General features: G+C 50.7%; 1 protein-coding gene across 2 annotated transcripts in view; it reads left to right on the forward strand.

The window, feature by feature from the left end:
- The window catches only part of LOC147691983 (cytochrome P450 2C11-like), a 401,641-nt gene that overhangs the window by 283,950 nt on the left and 99,944 nt on the right, over positions 1-17,747 (forward strand). The window lies entirely within an intron of this gene.

Below are 17,747 nucleotides of genomic sequence, written 5' to 3' on the forward strand. Positions count from 1 at the left end.
ATGCTCAAATCAAATTTAATGTAACTTTTTATAAAATGCTACTTTGAGCACGTTGCCACTCTGTTTCCAAAGTGTTCTAGTCGCCATTTACAGATAAAGACCACAAGACAGCATTCTGCCCTTCTGAGGAGAAGTGTGAATGACTCCCAGGAGTGTGAACAATAGAGGCCTGTGGTTAGAAGAGGAGCTGCCTCTGCCTGGTAGGAAGCTACACAGGGTGTGACTCCAAAAGGGGAACTTCAAAGTGGAAGATGCCTTTGAAGGGCAAATATTGGACAGGTTGGCTTTGGAGACCAGCTGCCAAACCAGTTTATCAGTGGGCCATTGCCCCTCAGGTAGCCACACCACTAGGGTGGGCTACCAAGCTCCACACACAGAGAGAGGGGTTCAACCATCTTGGGAGTGGGCAGAATGGTGCACTCTAGAATAGCTAGATGTCTGTCACACATTGCAGGAAGTCATCATAAGGCACAATAAGTCATAGTAGCCCATTGACTAGTAAATTCTGCATCGCACAAGGACACTTTCTGGGCATAAATATGGCACCTCTGGCACCCAGACCTCAGAATACATCTGCACTGGAGAGAGGACTGCCCTGCTGGTCCCTGTACATGGCAAGAGAGGCTGCACCAACTATTGGACCACACCTACAATTGGACTGCAGCTGCTGATCCTTGGGCTAGCAAATTGAAGACTGTAACCGGGTACCTGGCTCATGAAAAAGTCTCTCCTGAGCCCCAGACAGAAGAAGTGAACTCCAACAGTCAGGTGGCTAACTTCATGTTATTGCACCATGGTCACAATAGCTGAGGAAGCCCGTCATAGCTAGTAAGTAGACACAATTGCTTGATCACCCCTAACTGCTGACGTGCACCAAGTGAGACCAAGTCCTAATGCTCAAAAGTTACACCCGAGTTTGCTAGACCAGGAATTAGCCATCAGAGTGCAGGTAGGTCACCCAAGATGGACACTAGCCTTTCTTTAAATGGAACCGTTAGTTTTGCTTTGACTGAAGACCAATAGTCCAGTGGCAACTGGACCTTTGCCAGGCACAAGAGGACTTTGATGGACATCAACCATGTGACCAAAGTCACCCCACCTGTACTGTGGATCAAGGAATAGCCCCAGGAAGCCCTGAACAGCATCCTCAGCATCTTTAGCATCCTATATCCCTTGCAGGAGGACCACTTCATTGAAGTCCATGGAGGTTCGACCATAAAGCCTGGAACTTGGTTTGAGACTACTTTGGCAACAAGATAACTGTCCTCTTACTCCTTGCTGACCTTAACCTCTGCCCTGCCGCGATTGATTGTCCAAAACAGGCCATAATAGCCAAATACAACTTCATAAACCTTTAACAAAGTCTCCAAACTTTCTGCTTGCCAGTGCTTGTTGGGATTTTGCAGGCAAAGCAGTGATTTACAATTTACTTAAAAATCTATATGAAAGAAATGCTCTGGTCAATTTTGTTCATTTTGTTGTCTAAAAATTCATAAAAATGAAATCTATTTTTAAAAATTATTATCAGATTTCTTTTGTGTTGTGTGACCTACATATAACGTTGTTTTGGTACTTCTAAATGCTGTACACTTGTTCCTTTGCTTAAGCATGTCTGCTTAAAGCCACAGCTTCCCATGGTTGAGGTAAGGTTTAACAAACAAGTCTGATGGTACCCAAATTGGTATCGTATGTACATAACACTGTGAGATCACACATCCACACCACATAATACACCACTTTCTACAAACCCTTAATCTCTGATACCAGGTAAGATAGGTACCAAGAAGTTACCAAGCTTCAAAATTGAGTCTGACATGTGTAGCTGAGCGAATATTAACAATATTCCATGTGGAAGGGTATGTCTGTTTAACACTTACTTAATTTACAGAAAATAAATAATATGTCTAAGACCTAGGATTGCCTTAAAGTTGTTGACTAACTTGACGGTAAACACTTTCATGGTCGACATGAAATAGATATCACACTAATACCACATTATATGCCTTTAATGAATACATGGCAGAGAGAAAGAGAGTGATGTAAAGACAGAAAGGAGGATAGGGAGAGAGACAGAGGGCCTGATTTAGATCTTGGCGGAATTACCGCTGTCTCGAATTACCGCTGTCGAGCTGACTGCCTTCCGCCCGTAGTATTTAGATGCATATGCGATACACAGAGGACCGCTGCTGCGGTGGTCTTCTATGCTGGTGAACCACCTGCCATCTGGACAGCGGGGTACCGCTGGGCAGATTTGGATGTTCCTGTTGGGCTGGCGGTATCCTGTCAGTGGAGTACTGATGGGGGCGACCGTGGTGGCAGGGAGACAGTTAAGTGGGATTTTTGAAAATGCAAAATACTTATATACACCCACACACCACAAACACCTACCTTCAGGTCCATCAAAACGGGGTGGTGGTCTTTCACGGTGAAGGTCCTACAGGTGAGGGGAGACCTGGGCGAAGGAGAAGAGGAGGGAATTGCAGTCTGTACCCTGAGAAAAGGTGACTTTACACCCCTTTTCTTATCATGCTGCCTATCCAAAGTAGAGGGATTCCCATGGAAATTCCATTCGAAACAGGACACATCCAAATCTGGAGGGCATGAATCCTGACTGGAATACCGCCACTGTCTGTTTCAGCCCATTTTGTAGATGCGGGGAGCGAAGTCCTTGCAGTGTCGGTGGGACCGCTGTGGTCTTTTCTCACATTATCAGCCAATATCTAAATAGGGTGGGCTGACCTCCAGGATGGTGGGCGGGAAGACCACCAAAAAAGGCCACTCTGTCGCAGACCCGCCAATATCTAAATCATGCCGAGAGAGAGGAAAAGAGAAAGAGGGAGGATGAAAGAGAAAGAGCTACAGCAGAAAACAGAGAGAGAAAGAGAGAGGATAAATGAGAGAGTGAGAAAGAAAGAGAATGGATGATAGAGTGAGAGAGCACAATAGACTGAGACGGAGAGAGAATTGGGCTGTCATTGAGGACTAGAGAGTTATCCCCCTCAGCTGTTGTGATTTGTTCAATATTTGATGAGTAACAATCCACGGACTCTCTCTCTCCCACTGCCCTTTCACCCTGATATCCTCACTACTGTATCTTCAGCCAGGAACTCTTGAATGCATTTCAAATCCTCAATAAGCCTGGAAACCGTTAATAAATAACTCAACCACAGCAGTAGAATGGCAACTACTGACTACATAGAAAATTCATACAAAATAGTACTGCAACACAGCCAAAAAACGAATATCTTTACTAGTCTTTTACAGACTGGACTGTTATGCTGGTCCTCCAGTAGGGTTCCCCATAATATTTTTATCCCACAAGACAAGGTGCTGCATTTTGCTTCAAGAGCCGTTTACAATCTTCCCAGACACACTTAAGTTCAGCATGTGAATGTAAGTATGATATATTCATTAGTTGTCATCTTTTTGAGCATCAACCTTCTTCTTTCTAACACTAACCTGCTCTATGAATCCAGTTAAAACCGCTAATATCTTATGTACTGTGACGTTGCTGTCATTTACAGCTTTTCTCACAGAAATGTTTTGTTGCTATGAAACAAAAATTAATAAGAAATAAAAAAATAATTAAAGCCTCTTATTGAACATATTGAACTGGCTCGTTTGGGGAATGATATGATATTTAAGCAGGATCAAACATTTCTACCACCCATCTCTAGATGAGTCATATTGAAGTTTGTAATGATGCCTTCTCAGACTTTCCAGTTGCTTCCAAGAATACCAAGAAATACAGATAGTAATTGCATACAAATTAATATTCTTTACAAATAATAAACACATCTCCAATCCTAATATTTATTATTTATTAATGAATTAGATCCTCTGTCTGTCTAACGATGGCTTTTGTCAAATTCAAGAAGGTTTTGAAGCAGGTATAAAACCAGTAATTCCACTGCTATAAAGCAAATTTGCTAGAGTAGAAACAAAATACAAAGCTGGCATCTAACTTCAGACGTGTATGTATGTTTATGGTTAACTTTGGTTTATTGATTTTCAGGCAAATGAAAAGGCACATTACATACATCGGCCATTCCCATATTTCGTCAACAGAACCTCACCCCAATCTGGCCAGACCACATCATACCTGTGGAAGACCCAGTAGCTCCTTTAGTGCAATCGGGCCCAGAGCAGTCAGAATAGGATATGGGTCTGCCCCAGACAACCAGTATAAAAAGCCTAGAACCCCCCCCCCAATAATCCCGCCTTCCCCCATCCCCCCACCCCTGAACAGGTGTGCTAGATCCATACCTCTTTAGGTCTCAACATAGAGGGTCAACTTTGTACAACAGATTAGTTGGCCGCGACTGCCGACCGAACTTCAGTGAGCCGAAGAAGGCGGAGGTATTTTGGACATGTTACGTCATTGAATTCCAACGCTAGCAAGGACAATAGGGGACACCAGGTGGTGCTAAATGAGTTTGCTGAATTTGTTAGAGCGGCTTGGATTCTTTCCATACCAAGGATATACCATAATTTATGTAGCCAACCTGTGTGTGTCGGTCGGGTCTGTGTGCCCCATAGGGAGAGGATGTGTTGGACAGCTTCTCCCATTGCTAGGCCCATCTGTTTCCTCTTGATCGACTTCAGTGGATATGCGATTGGGTTAGGGAGCCCCAAGAGTGTGTATTCAGGGAAGCAGGGTATTTCAGTCTCAAATTGTCAATGTCATCTAGGACGGCAGTCCAGTATCCCGTCAGTTCCTCACAGTCCCAAATTAGGTGAGTCAGTGTGCCGGGCTACGGTCCGGGTTCCCTTTCTTCAGTCTGGCTGGTGTCAAGTACCAGTAGGTTGTCACCTTGACTGCCGATTCCCTACTGGCCGTATTTTGGGTCGTTTAGTTGGCCCTGAAGTAAATTTCAAGCCAGTCTTTCTCCGACAAGTCTTTCCCCAGTTCCCGCACCCAACGCTGTTGCCCTGCTGAGGGCAGGGAGGAGGCTGGTAGACAAAGCATGTTGTATAGCTCAGAGATCATCTTTTTGTCTGAGTATTTTGTTATGAGCCATTTCTCATACGTCGTTAGCATAGGATCGTTTCACATCTGGGAATAAGAGGAAGCCCTCCAAATCAAAGGGATGTCCTGCCGACTTGCAGTCGGAGACCCGCCACTGCAAGAACGCTCGCTCCTCTAGCCCTGGTGTAAACTCTGGGTTATCGAAGAGGGGTGTTAACAGTGAGGAGAAAGACGTGAGTCATAGTTTGACAGCTACCGCTTCCCAGACTCGCAGCACTGTGCGGGTAATTGGAGAACCCTTGAGGTTTGGCAGTCTACCTGGCTCCTTCAAAAAGAGGACCTTCCATAGGGATAACTTTGCTAGCACACAATCTGGGAACAGCCACCTTTTCTCAGACTCAGGTCTACTCCATTCCATCAGGTGCCTAAGTTGTGTCTCTCTAAAATATTCCAAGAAGTTTGGAATACCCAGCCCTCCTTCATCCGGAGGTCTGTGGGAGATATCTCTGCGCATCTGGGGACGTGCCCCAGCCCAAATGTAGTGTTGCACCACCCCTTGCAACTTATGAAGGGTCCCCGGTGGGGGCCAGGCTGGTCGGGTCTGGAAAACGTACAGCACTTTAGGTAGTATGGACATTTTAGTGGCAGCGATCAGGCCAAGTAGTGATAGAGAGATGTTTCTGCCATTGACGAATATCCTTCTGGATTTGTGAGATGAGCTTGGCGTAATTATATGTGACTGTCCGCTCAATAGAAGAAGCCAGGTCTATCCCCAGATAGGGGACTGTAACCTTGGATTGGAGCTCTCCGTATGCCATTTGCTCTCCCCTGGGCAGGTTCTCATTTCGACCTAGATGCAAGATCATTGATTTCCCTATATTTATTTTAAAACCAGAGACCCTGCCAAAGGAGGCCATTTACCAATGGAAAGCAGGCACAGAGCGCTCAGGGGACTCCAGAGTCACCAAGATGTTATCAGCATACAGACTTACTGTATGCCTCTCTCCTCCAAATGGGATACCTAGGATATCAGGGTTGTCTCTTATCCATTGTGCTAGAGGCTCCACATAGAGCGCAAAAAGGAGGGGTGACAGCGGGTACCCCTGTCTCATGCCCCGCTGGATTTCGAAAGGCTGTGAAGTTGTCCCATTGACCCTTGTCATAGCCATCGGCCTATTGTAACAACTCACCACCCAGGCCCTGAACCGGTCCCCAATGCCAAAGTGAGCCAGAGTATTGTCTAAAAAACCCCAGTCTACTCTGTCGAATGCCTTTTCGGCAACGACGGATAACAGCAGAGGATCCATCTTGGTGCAGTGGGCTTGTCGATGAGATGCAGATTGCGTTTGGTGTTATTACTGCTCTGTCGGTTATATAAATATACGTTCATAGACCAACAACTAAATGTTTGTTTTGTCTTTTATGTGTGTTTGTTTCTTCCTTTCTAGGTGCAGTAATCCTCCTAAACCAGGAGTCATTGTGAAAGAGCAGTTGCTCTTTCCTTTTTGCACTTTTTCACTTTAAAAAAAAAATAAATTCACTTTCACGTCCCTAGGTCAGGGTGAGCCTTAGGGTGCTCATACCGCCGGGGTTTATCACATTATACTAGTCCTGAAGAATGCCTGGTAAACTTACACCGTTTCGTAGGCTGAAACATGTCGACTGATATTACAAATTAATCTGGAATTAACCAAACAATTAACTTTTGGCCAAATTCTCAAACACATAGCTTTTTATCCGTGTCTTAGTGATCTACTAATAACATTTTTTTATCTTTTGATACTCATAAGACACTCTTAATTTATTCTCACTGCACGCCCCTTCACTAAACCAGCTCCGCAGTAGTCTGGCTTCGTAGCACACCAAAAAGGCACTGGGCCTTTTTGGTGGGGCCCGATGATGAAGCATGACACCGACCAGGTCGGTGTGTGAGGGCTTTCTTACCTACCCAAGTCGGGCAAGGTAGTTTTCTTTCTTGTTTTGCTCCTCTAGTGTGGTTTCCCAAAACACCACTGACCTCTCTTTTTTTGTTGATACGGTTATATATAAAGCCAGATTCTTCCGGTTCGATGATACCAGGCATACGTGGGCCCAGTCTAGCCGCTAGAATCTCTGTAAACCACTTTAGATCCAGATTGAGTAGGGAGATCGGGCGGTAGGAGCCACATTGAGTTGTATCCTTCCTGGATTTAGGAAGGACTACTATATCAGCCACTAGCTTGTCAGAGGAGATAGTTCCAGGGCCCTGAAAGGAGTTTAAAAGCTGTGTTAAAATCGGGGTAAGGAGTGCACAGAAGGCTTTTTAGAACCCTGCCGAAAAAACCATCAGGCCCCGGTGATTTCAGAGGTTTGAGACGGGAGATTTTACCAATCACTTCTTCAATCCTTATAGGTGCACCCAAAGCTTCCTCCCCCGCTGTCTTCAGTGCCGTCGTGGCGGCGTTTTGGAGGTAGGCCTCCCCATCAGCAACCAACTGTGGGTCTTTACCATATAAGGCAGAATAGAAGTCCTGTAGGGCTTCCGCTATCTGCTCGTCCTGTTCCACTGTCTCCCCCTTAGCGTTCGGAAGTGCCAGAATTTTTGAGCGCTGAGTGCGGGCTCTGAGTTAACTTGCTAGATGATGCCCTGTATTATCTCCCCCTATATAATAGGAATGTTTGAGCCGAAGTACCGCATATTCAGCTCTGTCTAGGTCAAGACTTTCTGGTAGCGCTCTAGCTGCGTTCAATTGGCGCCATACCCTAGAAGCGCAGGTTCGACTGTGCACTCTTTCTAATTCCACCACTTGTGCCGTGAGCAAATCTCGTTTGTCTTTACGTTCTCTAGCTTCCGTGGTGGATATTGCAATTAGTTCGCCCTTCACTGCATTTTTTAGCGCCCTCCATAGTGCTGATAGAGGAATATCCGGAGAGTCATTAGTCGCAAGATAATCGGTAATGCATTTATGGAGCTGCCAAGTTGCACCCACTCGTTTAAGCAAGTTCTCCATAAGTCCCCACCTCCCCACTGGTCTATGCGTCGGGAACATAGCAAGTGTCAATGTCACTGCGTCATGATCGGAAAGTGCTACTCGGGTGATGTTCACTGTGTGTACTAATGAATTCAGTTCGGTAGAGCCTATGAAAATGTCAAGTCTGGCATATGTGTGATGCGCATTGGAATAAAAGGAGAATTGTGTGCCCTGAGGGTGAGCTTCCCACCAAACGTCTATTAGGCCCCTGCTTTCCAGCCACTCCCTCCCCGTTTTGGATAGGGCTCCTGTTTGGCCATAGTATTGGCCTGATCTGTCTTTCTTGCATCCATGACTAGGTTGCGGTCTACACCCACCACTTTCCTCCTATCATGGGAACACAGTACGTCCAACAGGGCCCGCTTAATGAAGTTGTCTTGTCCTGCATGGGGGCATAAAGAGAGCCCACCACCAGGGGAGCCTCCCACCACTGAAGGCCTGTAAGCCAGTAGACAGCCTTTTACTACTGCCACTTTGTTGCCCACTGTTCCCTGATCGTTCTGGCAATCAATATGGCCCCCCTGCTTTCTTATCTATTGTGAAGGAGTAGAATTGTTGTGGAAAGGCGCAAGACCTCATTCTGTGCCAATCTTTGGGAAGGAGATGAGTTTCTTGTAAAAGGCACACCACTGCCCCTGAATTGTCTAAGTAATACAGGATGGCGCGCCTCTGAATGGGGTTGTTAAGCCCCTTCACAGTAAGGGTGATCAACTGAAGTTTGGAGCACAATATGAGGTGGTCATGAGTGTTATCCGTTGTTGCCGTAGGAGTAAGGGCCCTTCATCTGTGCAGCAGTGCTCTCGGGACTGGCACTGTTCGTTTGTGTCCCTGGCCTTTGCTGAGACCACTTTCCAAGCAGCACACCGGTTCCCCTTTCCCTCCCTCCCTAACCCAAACAGCACCCCTTCAACATGCACGAAATGTTGCCTCCCCTGCTCCTGAGATTCGCTCCAAGTCCGTTTCAGTCTCTCCCAGCTCCCCCACCCCCAACCCCACCCTTGAGTTCCCTCCAAAGTCCTAGCCTCTCAAACCCTCCCATTCCCCCCCTGACCCCAACTGAACAATCCCCAGGTTTCACCCTAGTCCATTGCCCATCTTCCAAGGATGTTGGCATGTGGGAACGAAAAAGTCGGGGTACACGTGTGGTCCAAGTGTCCCGGACACCCCCCCCCCCTCCAGTCAGCTACAGGTCAATGCCATTCAACCCTAATGTTAAGGTCACAGACGGTCCAGCGAGGTGGTATCCTTTGTTACCGCTTCAAGGGCTGCCATTCTCTCCTGTGTCATAGTTTTGGAATCCAGCCGCATTTCAAGGTTGGGTGAGCGCCTGCGGCCTACTCTCTGCCATTGACCCACTGAGGACTTTCGTGTGCATCCGGGTGACTCGTTCAGGCTCTGGTGCTCCAGCCCAAGGATTGTGCAAGTTTCTTGGAGAGATCGAAATTGATGTAGCTTGCCATTCCATCTAAAAAGTAAGCGGAAAGGGTGACCCCAAGAGAAGGCCACCCACTTTTCCCTCAAGTAGGCTGTCACCTCCCTGAAGGCTTTCCTCTTCTCCAGGGTGATGGAGGCCAGGTCTTGATATAGTGCTATGGAGTTAAAGTTAAAGTTCGCGGTACTTATATAGCGCACGGCTACCCCTAACGGGGTGTCCCGGCGCTTTTGCGTTGGGAACCCGTCCTGGCTTTTCCCTGTGAGATAGCCCCTACAGGGCATCCCCAAGGTGAAAGCCAGGCATCCCGCCGCGGGGGGCCGTTGTGGAGATTAAGCAAGCTAATGCCCAGAGTTGCAGAGTGAGAACCCATGACTAGAACAGGCACCGAAGCGAGAATTATCGAGTCCGTGGACATTTGAGCTCAAGACCCTGCCGCGACGGGAATTGAACCCTGGTCCCGGGTCTGACCTCAGCTTCTGGGTCTGCCTGCTCTACACCGTGAGCCACACTTCTCCACGTGTGTCCTTGGTACTTGAGGGGTTGCTTCAGCCTGGCTTTGCATGGTATGCGTTCCTTGAGGGGGAAGTCCGGTAGGAAGGCAAGTATAGCCGGTGGAGGGGCCGGCGCTCATCTCGTCAGGCCCATGCGGTGTGCCCGGTCTATATATATTTCAAAGACTGGTGCCTCTACAGAATTTCTCTAAACATTCCCTGGAGGTATCGGGCGACATCAGACCCCTCTTCCTTCGGTGGGACCCCCCTGACAAGAATGTTATTCTGCCTCAAGCGTTTTTTTAGGTCATCCCTCTAGGCCCCAAGCGCTCCCTGCTGTGAGCGATTTGTGCCACCAGCCCAGCAGCCCACTGGGGAAGCATTGTAGAGCCCCTGCCACTTGCTGGAGCCCCCTCACCTTGTCCAGCCTCCTCAGTGGTGGGTCTCCTCCTCTCGTGCTATGCAAGCACCAGCGCCGCTTTCGGGGGGGGGGCTTCACTGCCGCTTCACAGACAAGGGCGCCCTCCCACGTGTGGGAGCACCCGTGCTGCGCTTTCCCCGCTTACTCCTGGGGTGCTGCCATAGTCAACATTACAATTAAACAACAGGGGGTGGTGATGGACAGAGTTTCTGAATTAAGCAGAATACTCTCACCCAGTCAAGAGATCAGGGCTTAATCCAACACCGTTTTTTAGCTCACTGCACCATCCCAGCTCAGAACCTGGCTATATGCAAATTAGTCTGTCCCTGGCCCAGTGTATCATGGGAACAGGGCAAACCAAAACTACCAAGCCAATTCTTTCACTGGGAAGGAAACAAGCTACCGGGGACCGGTTTCTGTCATTTCAGCCGTCTTCGGCCCGGCTTGCTTGAATCCTGATGGTGCAATGAGCTAGGGACTCACGTCTGAGTATACCCTTCCACGCTTATGGTGGACAAAATAATTAAACAACAGGGGGTGGTGATGGACAGAGTTTCTGAATTAAGCAGAATACTCTCACCCAGTCAAGAGATCAGGGCTTAATCCAACACCGTTTTTTAGCTCACTGCACCGTCCACCGGCATGTACCAATGTTAAATATTTGTAATGCAGTGCTAGAGACAAGTTCTGTATAACAAGGGCATTTATAAGGTGGGGATATTTATTTACATATTTTTACTGGAGCTTTTGGGGCATGGTTGATTGTTGAAAATTGTTAGATATATGGTGTACCAATTAGATGTGTTTTATCTCACATTGCTGTTGTAAGGATGGCTCTAAGATTGTATACCATTGGCCCATCTTAGGAATGCATGCAGTGTATTTTACTAACCTACTGAGATTATCTGTAGTGCCTGGCAGACAATGTTTTTGAATCGCATCTATGATGTCATTTACCATTTGATGAGTGCTGTGATATGTGATTACATAAACAGAACATGGCGACGGCACACTTGCAGCCCGCTCCCTGCCAAAGTGGCGGGCCGGAGCTGGGGACGGGGAGGTCGTGGGTGGACAAAATTATAATAATAAAAATAAACTTTACCTGATTATTGTCGCCGCCCACTGCATTGCGCTCCTCCAGGCTTCCTCGGGGCACAGGCTCCCAGAATGCAGTGGGGTCAATCCTGATGTTGCATGAAAGCAGTGTCAGGATTGGCCTGAGTGCTGGGACTTTGCACTCCCAGGCAGACTGAGAGCCTGTGCCTGCTCTCTCCAGCCCCAGCAACATCTCAGTTATATACCAGGTCCAGTCAGGTTCATTTGTTAAACCTTACCTGAATATTGGTTAGCTGCGCCCCAGAGCAGTCAAACTTTAGCAAAGGCACAAGAGTAAAACCAGTGGCGTAACAAAACATGAGGGGGCCCCCCTGCAAACTACATGGAGGGGGCCCCCCTCCCATTCTCTGTGCCAGTCTAGAGCTCTCAGGCCAGCGACCCGCCATACTGCAGGGGATGCGGGGCGATTGTTATGCCACTGTCACCAATACAGCCGTTATAAGTAACACTTACCTTGCATACTTCTCCTCTCTGCCTTGCACCCTTCTCCCCCTCCACCTTGCACCCTTCTCCCCCGCCGCCTTGCACCCTTCTCTACCCTGAATCCTTCTCCCCTCTGCCTTGCACCCTTTTCCCATCTGCCTTGCACCCATCTCCCCTTTGCCTTGTACCCTTCTCCCCTTTGCCTTGCACCCTTCTCCTCTCTGCCTTGCACCCTTCTCACCTCTGCCTTGCACCCTATTCACCTCTGCCTTTCACCCTTCTCCCATCTGCCATGCACCCTTCTCCCCCTCCGCCTTGCACCCTTCTCTACCTTGCACCCTTCTCCCCTCTGCCTTGCACCCTTCTCCCCTCTGCCTTGCACCCTTCTCCCCTCTGCCTTGCACCCTTCTCCCCTCTGCCTTGCACCCTTCTCCCCTCTGCCTTGCACCCTTCTCCTCTCTCCCTTGCACCCTTCTCCCCTCTGCCGTGCACCATTCTCCCCTCTGCCTTGCACCCTTCTCCCCTCCGCCTTGCACCCTTCTCCACTCTGCCTTGCACCCTTCTCCCCTCTACCTTGCACCCTTCTCCCCCTCCGCCTTGCACCCTTCTCTACCTTCCACCCTTCTCCTCTCTTCCTTGCACCCTTCTCCTCTCTTCCTTGCACCCTTCTCCTCTTTGCCTTGCACCCTTCTCCTCTTTGCCTTGCACCCTTCTCTTCTCTGCCTTGCACACCTCTCCCCTCTGCCTTGCACCCTTCTCTACCTTGCACCCGTCTCCTCTCTTCCTTGCACCCTTCTCCCCTCTGCCTTTCACCCTTCTCCCATCTGCCTTGCACCCTTCTCTACCTTGCACCCTTCTCCTCTCTGCCTTGCACCCTTCTCCTCTCTGCCTTGCACCCTTCTCCCCTCTGCCTTGCACCCTTCTCCCCTCTGCCTTGCACCCTTCTCCCCTCTGCCTTGCACCCTTCTCTACCTTGCACCCTTCTCCTCTCTCCCTTGCACCCTTCTCCCCTCTGCCTTGCACCCTTCTCCCCTCCGCCTTGCACCCTTCTCCCCTCCACCTTGCACCCTTCTCCACTCTGCCTTGCACACTTCTCCACTCTGCCTTGCACCCTTCTCCCCTCTACCTTGCACCCTTCTCCCCCTCCGCCTTGCACCCTTCTCTACCTTCCACCCTTCTCCTCTCTTCCTTGCACCCTTCTCCCCTCTACCTTGCACCCTTCTCCCCCTCCGCCTTGCACCCTTCTCTACCTTCCACCCTTCTCCTCTCTTCCTTGCACCCTTCTCCTCTTTGCCTTGCACCCTTCTCCTCTTTGCCTTGCACACTTCTCCCCTCTGCCTTGCACCCTTCTCCCCTCTGCCTTGCACCCTTCTCCCCTCTGCCTTTCACTCTTCTCCCCTCTGCCTTTCACCCTTATCCCATCTGTCATGCACCCTTTTCCCCCTCTGCCTTGCACCCTTCTCTACCTTGCACCCTTCTCCTCTCTCCCTTGCACCCTTCTCCCCTTCACCTTGCACCCTTCTCCCCTTCACCTTGCACCCTTCTCCCCTCCGCCTTGCACCCTTCTCGCCTCCGCCTTGCACCCTTCTCCCCTCCGCCTTGCACCCTTCTCCCCTCCGCATTGCACCCTTCTCCCCTCCGCCTTGCACCCTTCTCCCCTCTGCCTTGCACCCTTCTCCCCTCTGCCTTGCACCCTTCTCCCCTCTGCCTTGCACCCTTCTCCCCTCTGCCTTGCACCCTTCTCCCCTCTGCCTTGCACCCTTTTCCCCTCTGCCTTGCACCCTTCTCCCCTCTGCCTTGCACCCTTCTCCCCTCTGCCTTGCACCCTTCTCTACCTTGCACCCTTCTCCTCTCTCCCTTGCACCCTTCTCCCCTCTGCCTTGCACCCTTCTCCCCTCCGCCTTGCACCCTTCTCCCCTCCGCCTTGCACCCTTCTCCCCTCCGCCTTGCACCCTTCTCCACTCTGCCTTGCACCCTTCTCCCCTCTACCTTGCACCCTTCTCCCCCTCCGCCTTGCACCCTTCTCTACCTTCCACCCTTCTCCTCTCTTCCTTGCACCCTTCTCCTCTTTGCCTTGCACCCTTCTCCTCTTTGCCTTGCATACTTCTCCCCTCTGCCTTGCACCCTTCTCCCCTCTGCCTTGCACCCTTCTCCCCTCTGCCTTTCACCCTTCTCCCCTCTGCCTTTCACCCTTATCCCATCTGCCATGCACCCTTCTCCCCTCTACCTTGCACCCTTCTCCCCCTCCGCCTTGCACCCTTCTCTACCTTCCACCCTTCTCCTCTCTTCCTTGCACCCTTCTCCCCTCTACCTTGCACCCTTCTCCCCCTCCGCCTTGCACCCTTCTCTACCTTCCACCCTTCTCCTCTCTTCCTTGCACCCTTCTCCTCTTTGCCTTGCACCCTTCTCCTCTTTGCCTTGCACACTTCTCCCCTCTGCCTTGCACCCTTCTCCCCTCTGCCTTGCACCCTTCTCCCCTCTGCCTTTCACTCTTCTCCCCTCTGCCTTTCACCCTTATCCCATCTGTCATGCACCCTTTTCCCCCTCTGCCTTGCACCCTTCTCTACCTTGCACCCTTCTCCTCTCTCCCTTGCACCCTTCTCCCCTTCACCTTGCACCCTTCTCCCCTTCACCTTGCACCCTTCTCCCCTCCGCCTTGCACCCTTCTCGCCTCCGCCTTGCACCCTTCTCCCCTCCGCCTTGCACCCTTCTCCCCTCCGCATTGCACCCTTCTCCCCTCCGCCTTGCACCCTTCTCCCCTCTGCCTTGCACCCTTCTCCCCTCTGCCTTGCACCCTTCTCCCCTCTGCCTTGCACCCTTCTCCCCTCTGCCTTGCACCCTTCTCCCCTCTGCCTTGCACCCTTTTCCCCTCTGCCTTGCACCCTTCTCCCCTCTGCCTTGCACCCTTCTCCCCTCTGCCTTGCACCCTTCTCTACCTTGCACCCTTCTCCTCTCTCCCTTGCACCCTTCTCCCCTCTGCCTTGCACCCTTCTCCCCTCCGCCTTGCACCCTTCTCCCCTCCGCCTTGCACCCTTCTCCCCTCCGCCTTGCACCCTTCTCCACTCTGCCTTGCACCCTTCTCCCCTCTACCTTGCACCCTTCTCCCCCTCCGCCTTGCACCCTTCTCTACCTTCCACCCTTCTCCTCTCTTCCTTGCACCCTTCTCCTCTTTGCCTTGCACCCTTCTCCTCTTTGCCTTGCATACTTCTCCCCTCTGCCTTGCACCCTTCTCCCCTCTGCCTTGCACCCTTCTCCCCTCTGCCTTTCACCCTTCTCCCCTCTGCCTTTCACCCTTATCCCATCTGCCATGCACCCTTTTCCCCCTCTGCCTTGCACCCTTCTCTCCCTTGCACCCTTCTCCCCTCTGCCTTGCACCCTTCTCCCCTCCGCCTTGCACCCTTCTCCCCTCCGCCTTGCACCCTTCTCCCCTCTGCCTTGCACCCTTCTCCCCTCTACCTTGCACCCTTCTCCCCCTCTGCCTTGCACCCTTCTCTACCTTGCACCCTTCTCCTCTCTCCCTTGCACCCTTCTCCCCTTCACCTTGCACCCTTCTCCCCTTCACCTTGCACCCTTCTCCCCTCCGCCTTGCACCCTTCTCCCCTCCGCCTTGCACCCTTCTCCCCTCCGCCTTGCACCCTTCTCCCCCTCCGCCTCGCACCCTTCTCTACCTTGCACCCTTCTCCTCTCTTCCTTGCACCCTTCTCCTCTTTGCCTTGCACCCTTCTCCTCTTTGCCTTGCACCCTTCTCCTCTTTGCCTTGCACCCTTCTCTGCCTTGCACCCTTCTCCTCTTTGCCTTGCACCCTTCTCCTATCTGCCTTGCACCCTTCTCCCCTCCGCCTTGCACCCTTCTCCCCTCCGCCTTGCACCCTTCTCCTCTCTACCTAGCACCCTTCTCCCCCTCCGCCTTGCACCCTTCTCTACCTTGCACCCTTCTCCTCTCTTCCTTGCACCCTTCTCTTCTTTACCTTGCACCCTTCTCCTCTTTGCCTTGCACCCTTCTCCTCTTTACCTTGCACCCTTCTCCCCTCTGCCTTGCACCCTTCTCCTCTCTGCCTTGCACCCTTCTCCTCTCTGCCTTGCACCGTTCTCCCCTCTGCCTTGCACCCTTCTCCCCTCTGCCTTGCACCCTTCTCTACCATGCATCCTTCTCCCCCTCTGCCTTTCACCCTTCTCCCCCTCTGCCTTGCACCCTTCTCGGCCCCCCATTTCCCTCTCCCTGCGGACGCCCATGGTGTGTTCTAACAAGCGTGCTTACCTGAGGGCCCCATTTTGCTGCCTCGTCCCTTCTCATGTGAGCTTTGCCTTGGAGAATACTCTGTCTGGGGGCCCCCACTCCCACCCTTGTCAGGGTCCCGAGCACTGCTCTTTGCTGTCTTTGCTCTGGCTCTCTGAGGCCCCCACCCCATCCTTGTCCCTGTCTCTTCTCCTCTCTTGTGGGGTGGGCCCCCCACCCTCTCTTCTCTTCTATTGTGGGGTGGGCCCCCCACCCCATCCTTGTCCCTGTCTCTTCTGTTCTCTTGTGGGTTGGCCCCCCACCCCATCCTTGTCCCTGTCTCTTCTCGGATGGGGGCCTGTCCCTGTCTCTTCTCTTCTCTTCTCTTGTGGGGTGGGGCCCCCACCCCATCCTTGTCCCTGTTTCTTCTCTTCTCTTGTGGGGTGGGCCCCCCACCCCATCCTTGTCTGTCTCTTCTCGGATGGGGGCCTGTCCCTGTCTCTTCTCTTCTCTTGTGGGGTGGGGCCCCCTTGTCCCTGTCTCTTCTCTTCTCCTGTGGGGTGGGCCCCCCACCCCATCCTTGTCCCTGTCTCTTCTCTTTTCTTGTGGGGTGGGCTATGTTTATGGAGAGAGTGGGGGCCGGGCTCTGTGCTGCCTCAGAGGAGCAGTGGAGACTGCTGTCTCTGGTGCCCCCATCCTCTTTCCGGGACTGCCTCTGGCTCTGACTGAAGAGAAACAATGTATATAGATACTTTGTTTCTCTTCAGTCAGAGGGAGGGGGCGAGGGGCTCCGAGCAGGCTGCACCTGCTTCAGATGCAGAGGGAGAGAGGCTTGCTTCAGCGCAGACCTCTCTCACAGCTCTCAGAAGAGCTGAGGGGGCCTGGGGGCCCCTTTATTAACTGTAGAGAGTGAGGCCCCCCCGCAGTGCGGGGGCTGCGGGGGTGTTTGTTACGCCCCTGAGTAAAACATAAAGAAGTCCCAAAGCAGCTGAATAAGAAGAAAACACAACAGAATAAAAATTTGACACCAATCAATAAATGTAGGTTGTATTTTTCTCTTAAATATACACCTCAATGACAAAGTTCACCGTAAGGTTGCTGAGATATGAGTTTTCAAAGAAATAATAAATCAATGCTTTTCATGAATGCAAATAATCTTTGTAATCTACAGCGGCTCGCAGTTTAGAGTTAGTCAAAGCAAGTAGCTTCAAAACGGCTTCACACAAAAGAGCTCTAAGAGGCAATGTAGGCTTTAAAACCAAGTACATAGCACAAATGCCAAGCAGAAAAGAACAATTTTATGACAGGAGATCTTTAGTTTTCTGTCCTTTATTTCAGAAGTTAGGATGTAGAACAAATACAGCCAAAATAGGTACAGCCAACGCGTTGAACACTTTGCGGGCTTCTTCAGGGCTGCAATACATATAAATATGATCTCAATTATTCACTAAAAACTACCAACAGACTTTGCAACAAACAAATTCCACATTTGACATTATATATAAAAAGAACAGAACAAAAAAAGACGTTAAACGTACATTTTTTTAAAACCATATGATGTTTTAATGATAATGAAGAAAGAAACTGTTCCACAACACAAAATACAATTTGCAATAACAAGGGAAACAAACTTACACAGGTCATAAACACATCAGATATGTGT

This window comes from Lissotriton vulgaris, chromosome 9 (genome assembly GCF_964263255.1).
Source record: "Lissotriton vulgaris chromosome 9, aLisVul1.2, whole genome shotgun sequence".
In the NCBI taxonomy this organism is placed as follows: Eukaryota; Metazoa; Chordata; class Amphibia; order Caudata; family Salamandridae; genus Lissotriton; species Lissotriton vulgaris.